At 41.7% G+C, this 20,455-nt stretch overlaps 1 long non-coding RNA gene across 1 annotated transcript; it reads left to right on the top strand.

Moving 5' to 3' along the window:
- Positions 1-1,227: 1,227 nt before the first annotated feature.
- Positions 1,228-3,603, top strand: LOC139833459 (uncharacterized). The gene is made up of 3 exons (XR_011749260.1): positions 1,228-2,494; positions 2,633-2,726; positions 3,525-3,603. It is a non-coding gene; the product is annotated as an uncharacterized lncRNA (long non-coding RNA).
- Positions 3,604-20,455: the final 16,852 nt, after the last annotated feature.

Here is a 20,455-nt window from a genome sequence, read left to right as displayed (position 1 = left end):
TTTGCCTTGTAGGGTTTGGAGACGGTTCTCAGATCAAACGGTCGGTGAATTCAAAAAAGAGCTAGAATTTAGAAGGTTACTGACTGGGGATATTGAGCCACCGGAGACCAATCTATGTGGATACTATGTTTGTGAGTTCATCCGAAGACACACCTCTGAGCGAAAGCCGTCGGATAACAACATCAAGAGGAATAACTTCCGGAAGACGCTTAGTCCAGAAGCTCGCTTCCGACCAATTCAAGAGGAACTAGCAGGATTTTTGATGAGGGAAGTCATCCATCCTAAAGGAGAACACTATTACGAGGACGTAGAACTTCTGATACCGTAAATTATGTATGGAAACTTGTTCGAATTTGTATATGGTCATCCGAGATTGAATATATATTGTATATTCCTCTTGAATTCTTCTTGGTTCTAAGTTCAACTTGTTTGAAATTGTACATTCATATGCATGTATATAGTAGCGTAGAATATGTGTACTGAAACTTCTTCAAAATTAAAATAAAACACAAAATAAAATATAAAAGAAATAAAAAATACAAATTAAAAAGAAACCAGATTTTGGGGGGGGGGGGGGTAAATCCTAAACCTGCGGAGGCCTTTAGTCGCGGTTGGCCAGGAGAACCGCGACTAAAGGTCCTCCGCCCCGACGGACGGCTGGCGCCCACGTGGACGGGCCTTTAGTCGCGGTTCGTAAGCAACCGCGACTAAGGGGGGGGGGGCTTTAGTCCCGCATATTTAATCCCGGTGGAGCAACCGGGATTAATGACAGTTGTGAACCGGGATTAAAGGTCTTTTTTCTACCAGTGGCTCATCCAACTCTTATCTTGCAGCATGTCTTAAACTATAGTACTTTTCAAATACAAGCCAGATCTAGTTTTAAGAATTGAAAAAATAAAATGAAATTAAGTTAGCAAAACTAAAAAGGGATTAATGAATATAAGTTTAGTTTGTTTTCTTGAAAAACTTATGCGGTGAAATATATATATTATATATAATGGTCAGCAGAAAAAGAAATCACACAAAATGAAAATAAATAACAAAACATTTAATCAATGACTACACAAAAAAGCATACACCATCATGTCTTGAAGTTAAATCCACCACTTTTGGCTGAAAGTAATTATCATGATACATGATAGTGAAAAAAACTACCTTTATAAAAGTTGAACCTTGCTGAACTGGAGTTGTGGATACGAATTTCAAGGTAGGGACTCCAATATCTCACCTACTTAAAAAGACTAAAGCGGTTCCTTATTCTGCCATACGTTTTGTAGTCAACCTGATACGTCGTCCGTTTCGTCGCACTTCGTTGCTTTCTTCCGCCCGTGTCGCTATATTTTTGCATTTTAGATACTCCCAGTTGGAAAATTCAATTCCCAGCCCTGGAATCCAATCCGGCCCTGTCGGCGCCCTCGCCCATCGATCCCCTCAGCTCTCTCTCTCACGATCGTTGCCGCAGCCGGCCGCCACCGCACGAGCGTCGCTACCCACATGCCAATGATCCTCGTCCTCTCCTCCGCCTCCGCCAAGGCCCCTCATCGATGATGCCTCCTGCGCCGCTTGCCATTCCCCATCCTTGGAAACGCTGCCTGACTCCTCCGCGATGCGCCGCCGCCGATGCCCTAGACGTGGACGCGTTGTCCTCGACTGGATCGATGGACGATGCGGTGTCTCCTCCAGCCGATTCGTGCTTTGGGCGTTCCACGGCCACCGCGCAGGCTCGGCACGGCTCCGCATCGTCAGCGCTTGCTCAACTTCAGCATTCACGCACCTCTCTTCGCCACCCCTAGATCCCGCCGATATGAGACGATGAAGGAGGGAGGAAGGCTTGACGTGGTTGCTGCTGCTGCTGCTTCAGGACTCCACGGAAAGGGCAACTAGAGAAGAGAACAGAAAGGAAATGCCTGATATCATCAAAATTGATGAGCTGCACTGGTAAAATCTGCATATTGTGTATACTTTCTATTTTCATAACATATTACTTGGAACCATCGGAAGTAGTTTCTATTTTACATTCTGTACACTGTCTATTCTGATTGCTTCGCTTATATACATGGACGAGAAATCTGCATGTATAGGTTGGTTCAGTAACTGCCCAAGAACATCGACAATGTGCACCAACTGTGCTATGGTTTCTGAGTTGTTTTTTGTATTGATGACATCATAATTAGCATTACCTCCATGAGCTTAGAAGATAATACTTCTGAAAATTATGGTTCTTTTTCACTTGGTATATTTATTGTCATGAACCAAGTTGTGCTCTATGCCTCATAGTTTTTGCTAGAATTTTATATGTAAATATATATGTTTCTCCTATATATGCTCTTATGTAAAGATATATGTTTCTAGCTAACTCATCGCTTTACTTATATTTCAGTACCAGTTTTAATAATATTAATGATTTGTGTCTCCTATATATAACAAGAAGATTTACAAGTAGTCCGTGGTCACAAATTTTGCAGAAGCCGGACCCACAAGATGTCTCCTCTAGGTAATGGTGATGCCCAAGCTTTGATTATCTATTTTCCCAAAGAGTTCAGTTCATATTTAGCAGCTATGGTATATATATTTATTCCAACTTTCATTCGATTGTTTAGGACTGGTGATTATTATGTTTGGTTTAACTTAGGACTGTGGGTCAGTGGTTGATTCTCCTGGTACTCCTTAATCTTTTGGTGAATATGGAGTACTTTATCTCACATTTTTTAGTCTTACGTCTGAAGGTAATTTTCCCATATCTGGTCTTCAGTCGATGGATCACTTAAATTCTTGTTCCCAATTTTGTGAACATGATTTTGGACATAACAGAGATAACACTATCTGTAGTACCGACTACAAAGGAGCTACTACTGATGTGTGTACTGTTTTGTTGTTACGTATTACAATAAAAACTCCAGGCTGAATTAGGCCTCATTTCTAAATAGTAATCAATATGGATTGCCATGTTAAAGGTATATACCACCTCTGTAGATGCAAGCCCATTTATGATGTAATAGGGAAGTTACATTTGTTGATTTTCACTGATTTTTTTTCGAACACTGCATATATAGAATGGTGACCGTAATGCCAAGTAGTGTCAAGGTGTGATTCATGATAGGTCATGCAATTACCACACTAACCATATTTTATCCTTTTTATAATTATGACAATTACCACCCTAACCCAGAAGCCCCAGGAGGACCAAGAGGTTAGTGCAAAGTATCTGCATGTACGATTTTGTGTTAGCTCGTTAAATAATTACATGTACTGTATGGCTGACCCGAAGTTAAATTATACATGGGAGTGCAAGGAGATTACTCCGTTCTTGTACTTAGACAATACATGTTAGGAATTTGTTTACTTATTTGAGGTCAAATAGAAGAGGAATTGGTAAGGAACGAGAAACACTTGCATTTTGTGTCTGCTGCTGTGGGTACTCCAATTTGTTGTTCACATATGGTAGCTACTATTTTATGCTGGTTATAATTGTGCATCCGATTTTTTGTAAAAGCGGTCTCATCGTGTTTACAACTTAATTGCAGGGTCAGGGTCGATGCCAATCCTTTGGACAGACTCTATACACAAGCAGGATAGGCGCACTTGAAAGATCAATCTGAGGGTATGCCGAGACCAGGGATGATTATGTCATAGAATCATCGTTGTGCACACCGTTTTATCCTCATGGTGAGGCTTGCGATGTGATGATGTTGACTGCCCATTGATTAGGATGATACTTTCAGCTTCATCTGCGTTTTTTACTTATTTTGCCCCTTTAATTTTGGTACTCTTGTAGTACACTTGACCTTTAATCATTGTGTTACGTAATTTTTTTTTGGTTTGCTTGATGTAGTGTGTTTACATAGTTTTTTTCAGTGGGCGAAAACAATTGAACTTATTATTCCTGCTTTCTAACTTTATTTGCAGAAGGAGATAAAGTTACTATAAGTTTGTGTATTTGTGAATCCTTGCACAGAACCTGCCGAGTTAGAGGAAAATGCAAAGTAGGAGGAGAAGAACAAGGATGCCGATCATGTAATGCTGCTTTGCATATTGTTTTAGTTAGATTCAATTATTGATTTGCATTAATTTATCTCCGATGATTTTATCATTTGTTTGCATTAATTCAGGATAAGGTCGGATCATGGTTTAGCAACCCATGAGCTGGCGTTGTTACTTCAACAAGTGCTGGTGGTGGAGTTGGCAAGTATGTTACAGCTCAGACAACTGGCTCTTCTGATGCATCTGGAGACGTCACTTCAGCATATGATTCAAGCAAGAAGAGAAAAGCTCACATAATGTAAGTAGTTATGGCCTCCAATGCTCCTTTTCATGTGCATAAGTTTCTTTGAAATGAATCAAATTAGCCATGCTACAATGTTTTTGTCATGCTATGAAGATCTACTTTCATTAGTCAGAACATCAGTGACATGTTTCTACACGCCATCATGACCTATTTTGAGATACAGTACATCAGTACTAGATTCAACATTTGGGATGTAATTTTCTTTCTTTGGTAGTTTTAGCTTGTATTTTTGTATAACCAATTCTTCAAAAACTTGAAAATATGATCTACTCAAGCTGAAAGCATGGACATATAGCCTACTTTTGCCACAATCTCTTTCCTTCTGATTATTGTCAATAAGTAATACAATATTTATACTATTAGATTTATCATTCTTTGTCCTATTGCCCACGTTCTAATCACATTGTTACTTCACCAAATTCATGTTCAAACTCAAAGGCTCTCCGAAACCACGGTACCCATTCACTGTTCCCTCACCTTTTACTGTATTTCCCAGACCATGATGATTTGATGACATAGGTTATTTTACTTATGTTAGTGAGGTCATAAAGTCAATTAAGTGACATACTTGATTTTTGACATGAAGTGAACTAAGTGAACTCTGAGCCCCGTCTCAACAACGACCGGCCGTCGGGGAGCATATGTAAAAATAAAGATTTAATTTATCCCTTTGCAATAGCTCAGAGCAAAATACACTGTTTATTGTCTGCAAAATAATCAAGATATCACATGTTTCTTATACAGGGAGGCTGACATCGGGGAATCATGAGCCAGCAGCGTCGTCAACGTTTTAAAGGAGGCAGGGGATGGAAAGAAAAAATAAACAAAAAATCTGTTGGTACAAAATCCAAGAAAAGAAACATTTTCGTTCTGAGGATAACATGCGGGACCCATGAGGCAGCAGCATCCTCAGCGTTTAATGTTAGAGGATGACATGTGGGACCCGTGAGCCAGCAGCGTCCTCAACATTTTAAAGGCGGCAGGAGATCGAAAGAAAAAATAAGCCAAAAATCATTTCTTATTCAAAATCCAAGAAAAGAAACATTTACCGTTCTGAGAGGATGACATGCGGGGCCCATGAGGAAGCAGCATCCTCAACGATTCCAAGGCGGCAGGGGATCAAAAGAAAAAAAGGAAATATCCAGAAATTAATTAGGGGTTCAAAATAAATCCATAAAAGGAAAGTTTTATTGTTCATAGAGGATGACATGTGGGACCGACCTGCCAACAGCGTCCTCATCGTTTCAAAGGGGGCAGGAGATCAAAATAAAAAGGCAAATAGCCAGAAATTAGGGGTAAAAAATAACTCCAAGAAAGGAAACTTTTATTGTTCGTAGAGGATGACATGCGGGACCCATGAGCCAGCAGCTTACTTAACATTTTAAAGGCGGCATGACATCGAAAGAAAAAGGCAAGTGACAAAATATCAGGAGCCAAAGATAATCCAAGAAAAGGAACTTTATTTACATAGAGGATGACATGCGGGTCCCATTTTACAGCAGCGGTCCCAACGTTTCAAATGCGGCTTGAGATCAAAAGAAAAGGAAAGTAGACAGAAATTAGGGGGTCAAAAAATCCAAGAAAATAAAGTTGATGGACATAGAGGATGACATGTGGGTCCCATGAGCCAGCAGCTTACTTAACATTTCCAAGGCGGCAGGGGATCAAAAGAAAAAGGAAATAGCCAAAAATCAGAGGGTGAAAAAAACCAAGAAAATGAACTTATAGTACATAGAGTATGACATGCGGGTCCCATGAACCAGCAGGTTCCTCAACGTTTCAAACGGGGCATGAGATCGAAAGAAAAAAGCAAGTGACCAAATATCAGGAGCCAAAAATCAGAGGGTGAAAAAAAATCCAAGAAAATAAACTTTTATAGCACATAGAGGATGACTTGCGGGTCCCATGAGCCAGCAGGTTCCTCAACGTTTCAAACGTGCCATGAGATCGAAAGAAAAAGGCAAGTGACCAAATACCAGGAGCCAAAAATAATCCAAGAAAATAAATTTTATTGTACATAGAGGATGACATGCGGGTCCCATTTTGCAGCAGCGGTCTCAACGTTTCCAAGGTGGCACAAGACCAAAAGAAAAATGAAGTAGCCAGAAATCAGGGGGTGAAAAAAATCATGGAAAAGAAAGATTTCAATTGGGCTGCATCTGGACATCTGGGCCTTCGAATTATCCTGATGGGCTTTTTGACTCGTACAATTTCATCCCACTCCAAAACAGGAAAGTTCGTATTTTTCTATAAAAAAATAGGAAAGTCATATGCTTCGCAAAAACAAAAAACAAGGAGATTCAACATATAAGTTTGTTTATGTAAAAATAAATATTTAATTTATCCATTTGCAATAGCTCAGAGCGCAATACATTGTTTATTGTCTGCAAAATAATCAAGATATCACATGTTTCTTCTACGGGGAGGCTGACATCGGGGACCCATGAGCCAGCAGCGTCGTCAACGTTTTAAAGGCGGCAGGGGATGGAAAGAAAAAATAAACCGAAAATCTGTTGGTAAAAAATCCAAGAAAAGAAACATTTTCGTTCTGAGAGGATGACATGCGGGACCCGTGAGCCAGCAACGTCCTCAACGTTTTAAAGGCGGCAGGAGATCGAAAGGAAAAATAAGCCAAAAATCATTTGGTAAACAAAATCCAAGAAAAGAAACATTTACCGTTCTGAGAGGATGACATGCGGGACCCATGAGGCAGCAGCATCCTCAACGATTCCAAGGCGGCAGTGGATCAAAAGAAAAAAAGGAAATATCCAGAAATTAATTAGGGGTTCAAAATAAATTAATCAAAGGAAACTTTTATTGTTCATAGAGGATGACATGTGGGACCGACCTGCCAACAGCGTCCTCATCGTTTCAAAGGGGGCGGGAGATCAAAAGAAAAAGGCAAATAGCCAGAAATTAGGGGTAAAAAATAACTCCAAAAAAGGAAACTTTTATTGTTCGTAGAGGATGACATGCGGGATCCATGAGCCAGCAGCTTACTCAACGTTTCAAAGGCGGCATGAGATCGAAAGAAAAAGGCAGGTGACAAAATATCAGGAGCCAAAGATAATCCAAGAAAATAAACTTTACTGTACATAGAGGATGACATGCGGGTCCCATTTAGCAGCAGCGGTCTCAATGTTTCAAATGTGGCTTGAGATAAAAAGAAAAAGAAAGTTGATTGTACATAGAGGATGACAAGCGGGACCCATGAGTCAGCAACTTACTCAACGTTTCCAAGGCGGCAGGGGATCAAAAGAAAAAGGAAATAGCCAAAAATCAGAGGGTGAAAAAAAATCCAAGAAAATAAACTTTTATAGCACATAGAGGATGACATGCGGGTCCCATGAGCCAGCAGGTTCCTCAACGTTTCAATCGTGGCATGAGATCGAAAGAAAAAGGCAAGTTACCAAATATCAGGATCCAAAAATAAATCAAGAAAAGAAACTTGATTTTACATAGAGGATGACATGCGGGTCCCATTAAGCAGCAGCGGTCTCAACGTTTCAAATGCGGCTTGAGATCAAAAGAAAAAGAAAGTTGATTGTACATAGAGGATGATATGCGGGTCCCATGAGTCAGCAGCTTACTCAACGTTTCCAAGGCAGCAGGGGATCAAAAGAAAAAGGAAATAGCCAAAATCAGAGGGTGAAATATCCAAGAAAATAAACTTTTATAGCACATAGAGGATGACATGCGGGTCGCATGAGCCAGCAGGTTCCTCAACATTTCAAACGTGGCATGAGATCGAAAGAAAAAGGCAAGTGATCAAATATCAGGATCCAAAAATAATTCAAGAAAAGAAACTTGATTGTACATAGAGGATGACATGCGGGTCCCATTTAGCAGCAGCGGTATCAGCTTTTGAGAGGCTGCACGGGATCGAAAGAAAAAGGCAAGTGACCAAATATCAGGAGCCAAAAATAATTCAAGAAAAGAAAGTTTTATAGTACATAGAGGATGACATGCGGGTCCCATTTAGCAGCAGCGGTATCACCGTTTGCGAGGCGGCACGGGATCGAAAGAAATAGGCAAGTGACCAAATATGAGGTTCCAAAAAAATCCTAGAAAAGAAAGTTTTATAGTACATAGAGAATGACATGTGGGTCCCATTTAGCAGCAGCGGTCTCACCGTTTGAGAGGAGCCAGGGGATCGAAAGAAAAAGGTAAGTGACCAAATATGAGGTGCCAAAAAATACAAGAAAAGAAAGTTTTATAGTACATAGAGGATGACATGTGGGTCCCATTTAGCAGCAGCGGTATCACCGTTTGAGAGGCGGCAGGGTATCGAAAGAAAAAGGCAAGTGACCAAATTTGAGGTCCCAAAAAAACTCCAAGAAAAGAAAGTTGATTACTCATAGAGGATGACATGCGGGTCCCAGTTAGCAGCAGCGGTCTCAACGTTTCCAAGGCGACAAGGGATCAAAAGAAAAAAGGAAGTAGCTAGAAATCAGGGGGTCAAAAAAAATCCAATAATAGAAAGAATTTTGGTTCATAGAGGATGACATGCGGGACCCATGATCCTGCATCGTAAACTGCTCGATCGGAGAGCGTTGAACGAAAAGGCGCGATCGAGAAAAAAAACAATGCCAGAGAGGCTGCCATCTGGGCCCTACATCCCTGGGCGGTGCGGATTTGCGTTGACTCTGCCAGCGAACCCGAGAATTCGAGATGCACCACGTCCCGGGACACCATACGCGACGTTTTGGCCATTTTCGTCGGGCTAGGTGGCCTCAAAAACGAGAAAAAAACGTTTTGACATGCACAACGGAGAGACCAAAAATCGTCGGCCATGGTGCACCAACAACCACGGCGCGACTATAACTTCGTCGGCCATGGCAACTTTTCTTGTAGTGCATGTCTGCATAGTTCACGAACCGTAGGGTGACACACTTAAGGTTTGATGTCGTTTAAGTAGATATGGAATATGGAATGGAGTTCGAAGATTTGTTCGGAGTCTCGGATGGGATCCAAGACATCACGAGGAGGTCCGGAATGGTCCGGAGAATAAGATTCATATATAGGAAGTCATTTTTTAAGTTTGAAAATGATCCGGTGCATTTATGGAAGGTTCTAGAAAAGTCCGGAAGAAATCACTATGGAAGGCGGAGTCCCGGAGGGACTCCACTAGCATGGCCGGCCAACCCTAAGGGGGAGGAGTCCCAGGTGGACTCCACCATGGTGGCCGGCCACCCCCCTCCAAGGAAAGGTGGGAGTCCCACCTTGAGTAGGACTCCCATCTTGAGTAGGATTTGTCCTTCTGGCAAGTTTTGGTGTTGGGGTCTTATTCGAAGACTTGGACTACAACTCTTGGGGGTTCCACCTATATAATGAGGAGAAAGGGTAGGGGACCGGACACACCAAAGCCCTCTTGGCCGCAGCCCCCAAGTGGCCAGCGCCCAAGCCCCCCTCTCCCCAAACCCTAGCCTCCACATAATGCTCCCGCAGCGCATAGGCGAAGCCCTGCCGGAGTTCTCCACCACCACCGCCACCACGCTGTCATGCTGCCGGGATTCCGCGGAGGATCTACTACATCCGCTGCCCGCTGGAACGGGGAGGAGGACGCCGTCTTCATCAACACCGTACGTGTGACCGAGTACGGAGGTGCTGTCCGATTGTGGCACCGTCAAGATCTTTTACGCGCTTTTGAAAGCGGCAAGTGATCATCTTCTGCAACAACGAGATCAAATCTCGTAGGCTTTGGAAATCTTCAAGGGTTAGTCTCAGGATCCCCTCGTTGCTACCGTCTTCTAGATTAAATCTTGGCTTGTGTTTCGTTCTTGCGGTAGGAAATTTTTTGTTTTCTATGCTACGAATCCCATCAATGGTATCAGAGCAGTGTCTATGCATAGATTGGTTGCACGAGTAGAACACAATGATTTTGTGGGCGTTGATGCTTTGTTGTCTTTAGTTTGTGTACTTTGCATCTTGCGGCATGGTGGGATGAAGCGGCCCGGGCTAACTTTACATGACCGCGTTCATGGGATTTGATCAACGCTCGACATGCAACTTGTATTGCATAAGTGGCTTTGCGGGTGTCTGTCTCTCCCACCAGAGTGAAGATTCAATTTACTCTTTCTATTGACAACACTAGTATCACCGTTGTGGTTCATGTTTGTAGGTAGATTGTATCTTACTCGAAAACCCTAAACCACGTAAAATATGCAAACCAAATTAGAGGCGTCTAACTTGTTTTTGCAGGGTTTGGTGATGTGATATGGCCATGATGTGATGATAAATATGTATGAGATGGTCATTATTATATTGTGGCAACCGGCAAGAGCCTTATGGTTGTCTTTATATTTCATGTTGTAGTATTATTTCAAAGTAGTTGTAATAGTCGCTACACACGGTGAACAACCATGAAGACGGCGCCATGGACCTTGACGCTACGCCGACGATGATGGAGATCATGCCCGTTGATGATGGAGATCATGTTCGTGCTTTGGAGATGAAGATCGAAGGCGCAAAGACCAAAGGGCATGAATTGCATGTGATGTTAATCCTTTATGCATCTTATCATGCTTAGATCGCGACGGTAGCATTATAAGATGATCCCTCACATTAATATCAAGATAATAAAGTGTTCTCCCCTCGTATGCACCGTTGCTACAGTTCGTCGTTTCGAAGCATCTCGTGATGATCGGATGTGATAGACTCTACGTTCACATACAAAGGGTGTAAGCCATGTTGCACACGTGGAATACTTGGGTTTGCTTGACGAGCCTAGCATGTACAGACATGGCCTCGGGACAACGGAAACCGAAAGGTTGAACACGAGTCATATGGATGATATGATCAACATGTTGATGTTCACCATTGAAGCTACATCATCTCACGTGATGATCGGTTTTGGTGTAGTGGATTTGGTTTGTGTACCACTTAACAACTATGAGGGATGTTGTATTAAGTGGGAGTTCATTAGTAATTATGTTAAAACATGAATTAATTATCATGAACATAGACTGAGTAGTATTTTGAATTAATTTTGTAGTGTTGGCATCTGTTTTCTACCATGCGCTAGTCTTGTAATTGAGATAGAAATACAGTTAAGTCTGACAAGAAACTTTACGGACTGGTACCGTATTGTTAAAGAATCAAGAAATTATTAAGTCCTATTGCAAACTTTTAGTAAACCTCACATTGTTGATTCATAGAGCTATGGTTTCAATTAGTACCTAAAGTCATCTTGTCTCCGAGAAACTTGAAGTTCAAATCTGTTTGAAAATTAAGGAGCTGGAAATTTTATTTTCAGAAATAAGCAAGGTATGAGATATATGTGATATCTAAGACCTTATTGCAAGATGATAGAATATAATCTATTGAGACTACATAAACTCATAAGTTTTATGGGAATGTACAAAGGTTGAAGACGTGTAATAACCCAGAACATAGGAACAACGAAGGGTAGATTTAGAAATGGGATGTGCATTTCATCGCAAAACGGGGGAAATTTTCGCGCCTTATTGCAACTAAACCTATGAGGGATCGAGGTTCTCTCTCATTTTGCACTTAGGGTTAGGCAATGTGAGTTAGGGAAATTTCGACATGATCTCTTTTGTATCTTGTTGATTTGGGGAATGAATTCATTTGACAAGTTATAACACATTAAACAATAAGCAATAAGCACTATGAATATTGAATTCACAATTCAAATACAACATACGAATTAAAATGACCTTGAATTTCAAATTGAATATTAAATACAATATTTAATTTAGGAAACAAACATTACATAAATCAAAAGCTCATAAACAAACACTTGAGCTTTATTGATAATCAACACAGAATACATTGTCTTTACAATATTCTTGATACAAGAATTGATGAATAATAAACAGAAATGAAAAAGGAAAATTACAAGATTGTCCTAAACTAAAACCTAGACTAAATGCCTTGAAGAATATCTTCTGGTCATATTCAACTTCAAACCTGCAAAACAGAATCACAAGTGCTAGCCAGAATGTTAAGTGTTAGAAATTCAGTTTGGACAGAGTGAATACATAACAGAAATTCAGTTTGGACAGAGTACACTGTCACTGCACACTTGTGCTTGTCCAAAGCCTGGACAGCACAAGATAGGATCAAGCAGACCAAGACTGAGCACCACAGAGGGCTCAAGTTACAGCATATGAGAGCTTGAGTTGGGCAAGCCACAGCAAGGCCATGCATCAGCTTAGTCACAAAGCAAGCCAGGCTTGTGTGTCAAGGCTAGGGAAGGAGTAGGGTTCATATAAAAGCAGCACAAATCCTAGAAACTGTAGCAGTCGACCAGATAAGAAATTCACCAGGTAAGGGTGAAGTTAGAGAAGCACAGAGTTCATCCAGTTCTTGCTCAAGAACAGAACCAACCCACCCAACCACTTAACCCACAGAAATCATGGTGACCTAGAAGATCAACCAGGACTGGAGGTGAAGGGCTGTGAACAAACCACAAGTCTGCATCAACACAAAATCTCATTCTAGGAGCTGGAACAAGGTATACCAAGTTCCTGGAAAAGATCCAATGGATTTAATCAATAAATTATGCATGACACAGTCATGGGGTTGAGCAGATGCTCAACAGGGTGAATCATCACTTGGTTTTCACCAAGGATCACTGCTAGTCTAAAAAGCTACTAAAATAGAAACCATCCAGATACAGATCTTGTGCACAGAAGCAAGATCTCATGCACAGATAGCACCAGTAGATGTATTGCAATATTAGCAGCTAGTAAAGACTACACAAAAAATCCTAGGCACATAACCATAGGTAAAACCCTAGATTTCATCACAGGCAAGCATATTGGCATTCATAGTTAGTATGATCCCCAAACATGCAAGCAAAGTTGAGTAGCCACAAGATCCAACCAAACAGGTGAGCAACCAATCAGTAGAAAGGTTACTGAGGTCACATCACACTTAGCACCAATTAAAATAAAGCCAAATACAGAACATCATCATCCAGAGTTGGATTCAGATTCATTTGCTTGTTAAATCATTATGAACAGCAAATTCATATACAAGCAAGTAAATTAAATCATCACTGCATAAGCAGTTCATCGTAAATTAATTTATTCAAGCATGAATATATCACAGATCCATGCTATTTACTGATAGTAGCACACTGTAAGGCAACACAGCGCAAATCACTGCATCATAGCCACTGGATCAAGTCGAGTGAGCTAGAATAAGCAACAGCACATGTATACAGTAGCATAGTGATGCTTGAGCATCAGCATCAGCAAGGAAAATGATTCATTTAGCCACAGAATTAATCAGCGACCAATCACTGACATTTAATTGATCAGATGGATCAATTGAATCAAGTCAAGTCAAGCCACACAGATAAGCTAGCTAACAAGAAATGGTTGATCCTATGGATCAATGGCTTACACAGGAGGCACAGAGGTACCTCACACACATCACTGACATTCACAAGTGTCACAAATGCACAGCAGTACACCTAGACAAGCAAGTGTAGATTGCCAGTAAGCATAGCAAGCCCATAAGCATGAACAACATGGTATAGCAAGCTTGTAAGCAAGCACAACATAGCATAGCAAGATCAGAGCATGATAGGAGCAATAGATAATCAACACATGGCATGCAAGGAAGCACTGGCCAGTACCAGAAATTGGAAGATTGGCCATAGCTTGCAGAAAAGGGAAGCATAGGTAACTTAGGCAGCTATGGCAAGGCTCTGTGTGATCACAGGATCACCAGAGAGCAGTAGAACAGGAGGAAGAAGAAGCACAGTAGCTTGGGAGGCGCACAGGCATGGAGAAGAGAAGGAGAAGGAGCAGATTACTTACATGCACCTGGTGGCAGAGGCTATGGCATGGCGAGGCAGTGCTCGGCGGCCATAGCAGCTGCAAGACCCAGGGTAGGCGCCAGCGTTACGCCAACGAGCACGAACACCACCACAGCAGCACGGCACGGAGACGATGGCACTGGTACTGCAAGCAGCACCACACCAGGTTGGTCTCAGAGGGCGCGCACGTCGACGGCGAGGACGAGAGTTCACCGGAGACCACCAAATCGCCCGAGGCGATTCTCCAGTGGATCCAGAGAGGAGGCGATTCGCCAGGAGAGGGGGAAATCGGAGAAACCACGCGGACAGATCGACAGATCATCTCGCGGAGGTCCAGATCAGATAGGTGGCGAAGGTAGGGAGGTCAGGAGGTGGCCGGAGCACGGCGGCGGCCATTGCGGCGACGCCATCGCCACGGGAGTCGCGAGAGATTAGGGTTAGGGCGAGCGAGTGAGAGAGACGCGTAAGTGAGCGAGGTGGGCCGCTTTGGCGCCATCGAACCACTATGGGGCATGCCTTAGTGGGCTGTCCCATGGGCTTAGGTTAATGGGCTGGCCCAATAGGGGCCAGGGGGTATTTTGGAGTTTTCACAATTTAGAAAAAGGCCAGAATTTCACCAATTTTTAGTAAATAAAATACAACTCTAAAAATCCATTAAAAATTGGATTGGTGAATGAAAAATTATTCTTAACCAAAATTAAATATGAAATAGAAATTAAGAAACAAATTCAAAATTATGAATTTGATGAATTTAAAATAATAACTTGGAATTTTAAACTATTATATCCTTGTATTTAAAAATCAAGGAAAAATCTCAAATAAGTTCAAATACTTATTTTCAAACATTTCAAAAGGAAATTCTATTATTCCAAGTCATTTCTATTGAGAAAGGTATTTTTCAAAGAAAAATACTCTATTCCTTTTTATTCCAAAATATAGGGGCAACTCTATTATTTTTCCAACTCATTTTTTGAATGAATAAATGAATCACCAAGTAAAGTAGTTTTACTTTGAATTATTTTACTTTATGTGAATTAAAGTGGTTTACACATTAAATCAATTGCAAGTTACTGCCTGATACGTCTCCGACGTATCGATAATTTCTTATGTTCCATGCCACATTATTGATGTTATCTACATGTTTTATGCACACTTTATGTCATATTCGTGCATTTTCTGGAACTAACCTATTAACAAGATGCTGAAGTGCCAGTTGCTGTTTTCTGCTGTTTTTGGTTTCAGAAATCCTAGTAAGGAAATATTCTCGGAATTGGACGAAATCAAAGCCCAGGGGCCTATTTTTCCACGAAGCTTCCAGAAGTCCGAAGGAGAGATGAAGAGGGGCGACGAGGGGGCCACACCCTAGGGCGGCGCGGCCCCCCCTTGGCCGCGCGGCCCTGTGGTGTGGGCCCCCCGTGCCGCCTCTTGACCTGCCCTTCCGCCTACAAATAGCCTCCGTGACGAAACCCCCAGTACCGAGAGCCACGATACGGAAAACCTTCCAGAGACGCCACCAACGCCGATCCCATCTCGGGGGATCCAGGAGATCGCCTCCGGCACCCTGCCGGAGAGGGGAATCATCTCCCGGAGGACTCTACGCCGCCATGGTCGCCTCCGGTGTGATGTGTGAGTAGTCTACCCCTGGACTATGGGTCCATAGCAGTAGCTAGATGGTTGTCTTCTCCCCATTGTGCTATCATTGTCGGATCTTGTGAGCTGCCTAACATGATCAAGATCATCTATCTGTAATTCTATATGTTGCGTTTGTTGGGATCCGATGAATAGAGAATACTTGTTATGTTGATTATCAAAGCTATGTCTATGTGTTGTTTATGATCTTGCATGCTCTCCGTTATTAGTAGATGCTCTGGCCAAGTTGATGCTAGTAACTCCAAGAGGGAGTATTTATGCTCGATAGTGGGTTCATGTCTCCGTGAATCTGGAGGGGTGACACGAACCTCTAAGGTTATGGATGTGCTGTTGCCACTAGGGATAAAACATTAGTGGTATGTTCAAGGATGTAGTCACTAGTTACATTACGCGCAATACTTAATGCAATTGTCTGTTGTTAGCAACTTAATACTGGAGGGGGTTCGGATGATAACCTGAAGGTGGACTTTTTAGGCATAGATGCATGCTGGATGGCGGTCTATGTACTTTGTCGTAATGCCCAATTAAATCTCACTATACTCATCATGATATGTATGTGCATGGTCATGCTCTCTTTATTTGTCAATTGCCCAACTGTAATTTGTTCACCCAACATGCTGTTCGTCTTATGGGAGAGACACCTCTAGTGAACTGTGGACCCCGGTCCAATTCTCTTTACTGAAATACAACCTACTGCAATACTTGTTCTACTGTTTTCTGCAAACAATCATCTTCCACACAATACGGTTAATCCTTTGTTACAGCAAGCCGGTGAGATTGACAACCTCACTGTTTCGTTGGGGCAAAGTACTTTGGTTGTGTTGTGCAGGTTCCACGTTGGCGCCGGAATCCCTGGTGTTGCGCCGCACTACATCTCGCCGCCATCAACCTTCAACGTGCTTCTTGACTCCTACTGGTCCGATTAAACCTTGGTTTCTTACTGAGGGAAACTTGCCGCTGTGCGCATCACACCTTCCTCTTGGGGTTCCCAACGGACGTGCCAACCACACGCATCAAGCAAATTTCTGGCGCCGTTGCCGGGGAACTGAAGAAAAGTTACACCACAAAGATTTCTAACTCCCACGTCAACTACACGCCAGCAGTAAATTTCTGGCGCCGTTGCCGGGGAGATCAAGACACGCTGCAAGGGGAGTCTCCACTTCTCAATCTCTTTACTTTGTTTTTGTCTTGCTTAGTTTTATTTACTACTTTGTTTGCTGCACTAAATCAAAATACAAAAAAATTAGTTGCTAGTTTTACTTTACTTGTTATCTTGTTTGCTATATCAAAAACACAAAAAAAATTAGTTTACTTGCATTTACTTTATCTAGTTTGCTTTATTTACTACTACTAAAATGAGTAACCCTGAAGTTGAAGTTCGTACATTTAAACAACGAGGGGGAGAATGTTTGAGAGATGCTTGGTATAGAATTAGTGATGCCCATAATAGATGCACTAAGAAACACTCCACCATTATTTTACTCAGGAATTTTTATGTTGGTATCTCTAGCTGGAATAGATATGTTCTTGATAGTCTCGCAAAAGGTGACTTCTTAAGTACCCCTGCATTAGAAGCTAGTTGCATTATTGAGAGTTTATTTGGAATACCCCCTGTTGATAAAGTTAAAACTGAAATCTCTCTTGAAGATGTTATGAAAAAATTGGAAACCATAGAGAAAAATTTTCCAAGTATTGAAGCTAAATTGGAAATATTACTTGATAAAACTGATGAACTTGATAAATCCTTAGGAGGAATTGATGAAAGAATTAGTGTCCTAGGAACTAATGCTGTCCATGATGATCAAATCAATAGGATTGACGAACTTGAAAAAGCTATGGGAACCTTGGGTTCAACATTTTCTTCTCTTAAATATAAGGAGAAAGCTTATGTGGGTAAGGAGCAAAAGTTTATGTATGTCTCTAAAGTGCCTAGACCAAAGAAGTATTATTATAGGCCTAAAATTGACAAAGCCCTTAGTACCACTATGGATGGGGGAGCTCATGATAACGATGCATCACCCTTTGATAATACTTGATACACACTTTCTGCGCCTAGCTGAAAGGCGTTAAAGAAAAGCGCTTATGGGAGACAACCCATGTTTTTACCTACAGTACTTTGTTTTTATTTTGTGTCTTGGAAGTTGTTTACTACTGTAGCAACCTCTCCTTATCTTAGTTTTGTGTTTTGTTGTGCCAAGTTAAGCCGTTGATAGAAAAGTAAGTACTAGATTTGGATTACTGCACAGTTCCAGATTTCTTTGCTGTCACGAATCTGGGTCCACCTCCCTGTAGGTAGCTCAGAAAATTAAGCCAATTTACGTGCATGATCCTCAGATACGTACGCAACTTTCATTCAATTTGAGCATTTTCATCTGAGCAAGTCTGGTGCCATTTTAAAATTCGTCAATACGAACTGTTCTGTTTTGACAGATTCTGCCTTTTATTTCGCATTGCCTCTTTTGCTATGTTGGATGAATTTCTTTGATCCACTAATGTCCAGTAGCATTATGCAATGTCCAGAAGTGTTAAGAATGATTGTGTCACCTCTGAATATATTAATTTTTATTGTGCACTAACCCTCTAATGAGTTGTTTCGAGTTTGGTGTGGAGGAAGTTTTCAAGGATCAAGAGAGGAGTATGATGCAACATGATCAAGGAGAGTGAAAGCTCTAAGCTTGGGGATGCCCCGGTGGTTCACCCCTGCATATATCAAGAAGACTCAAGCGTCTAAGCTTGGGGATGCCCAAGGCATCCCCTTCTTCATCGACAACATTATCAGGTTCCTCCCCTGAAACTATATTTTTATTCCATCACATCTTATGTGCTTTTTCTTGGAGCGTCGGTTTGTTTTTGTTTTTTGTTTTGTTTGAATAAGATGGATCATAGCATTCACTTTATGGGAGAGAGACACGCTCCGCTGTAGCATATGGACAAGTATGTCCTTGGTTTCTACTCATAGTATTCATGGCGAAGTTTCTCCTTCGTTAAATTGTTATATGGTTGGAATTGGAAAATGATACATGTAGTAATTGCTATAAATGTCTTGGGTAATGTGATACTTGGCAATTGTTGTGCTCATGATTAAGCTCTTGCATCATATGCTTTGCACCCATTAATGAAGAAATACATAGAGCATGCTAAAATTTGGTTTGCATATTTGGTTTCTCTAAGGTCTAGATAATTTCTAGTATTGAGTTTGAACAACAAGGAAGACGGTGTAGAGTCTTATAATGTTTTCAATATGTCTTTTATGTGAGTTTTGCTGCACCGGTTCATCCTTGTGTTTGTTTCAAATAAGTCTTGCTAGCCTAAACCTTGTATCGAGAGGGAATACTTCTCATGCATCCAAAATACTTGAGCCAACCACTATGCCATTTGTGTCCACCATACCTACCTACTACATGGTATTTTCCGCCATTCCAAAGTAAATTGCTTGAGTGCTACCTTTAAAATTCCATCATTCACCTTTGCAATATATAGCTCATGGGACAAATAGCTTAAAAACTATTGTGGTATTGAATATGTAATTATGCACTTTATCTCTTACTAGGAAACATGCCCGTGCGTTGCAACGGAAAAAATCATTGTTCTTGTCAACCATTTGAACTTATGAAAACCCATCCAATTGAGTGATTGCACGGCTCTAAATCTTTTGCGATTGTAATACCTCAAAAGAGAGATTACGAATGTAAAAATACCTCAAGTAAATCATCTGTAACAATATTTTTGTATTCCTTCTTTTGCAACTGGCTTATATTTTTTTCATATCGTCCCGAATTAGTTGTAGCATTCTCAATGATAGAACTTTGTATGGTAGACGTATCCCTGCATTTCTGATGCTCAGATGCATCGCATGTAAGACCTTTGTTTGCAGTTGGAGTTGGATAGGCTAAAACGGCCAGACCGTAGTTTTCAAAACTGTCAACTCTACATTGGCACTGTGGACAGCGACTTGTATAGCTTAACAAATTCCACATTCAGTATAAGATGGGTTGTATAGCCCTGATTATACGTTAACCTCTGTATCTGTATGGCAGTCCTGACACAAGTTGTATATTGTACTGGCCCGTGAGACAGGATCACTGCTTAGACGTTGCAAACTCTATCCGATCCATACGAACTGTCATACAAAGTCAATATTACTGTATTATCCAGTACATAGGCTCCCGTCCTCGATTTGCATAGCCACCGCGTAGAGTTCTCCTCGTTCTGGTTCAAAGTACTGCTGCTGATACTGCTCCCCTGACCCCTGTCCCGGACTCCCGGTACAGCTTCCGCTACCTGTGCCAGGAAACTTGACGTACGTCTCTGCCCACCTCTTGCAGCTGCGCTTCCCCCGCTCGAAACACTGGACTTGGACCAAGTTCCGGCACGTGCATGCCCCGAGCGCGTGCATGGCCACCGTGAGCTGACGAAAGAACAACACGATCGAACCAGTTTGCCTGTCCCCCGCAAAAAAAAGAACCACACGTCCGGACTCCGGAGGCAAGAGGTCGCGTCTGTTAAGCTTCATACACTAGCCACTTGAACCAAAAGTCCGAACTAATGGAAAGAGCTAGGCAATCTACTTGTACACTTCACAACACCCCCACTCGCGTGTGACGGGATAAGAGAAAGTCAACACGTGAAAGAAGAAGAGCACACCGAAACAGCGGTGGCTAAAGAGGGGGGCAACAGCAATTTTTAGGCTTAATTGCGAAAACCATGTGAAAGACAGGATTTGAACT

Source organism: Lolium perenne, chromosome 7 (assembly GCF_019359855.2).
Source record: "Lolium perenne isolate Kyuss_39 chromosome 7, Kyuss_2.0, whole genome shotgun sequence".
Taxonomy (NCBI): Eukaryota; Viridiplantae; Streptophyta; class Magnoliopsida; order Poales; family Poaceae; genus Lolium; species Lolium perenne.
This window is presented reverse-complemented; position numbering and strand designations above follow the sequence as displayed.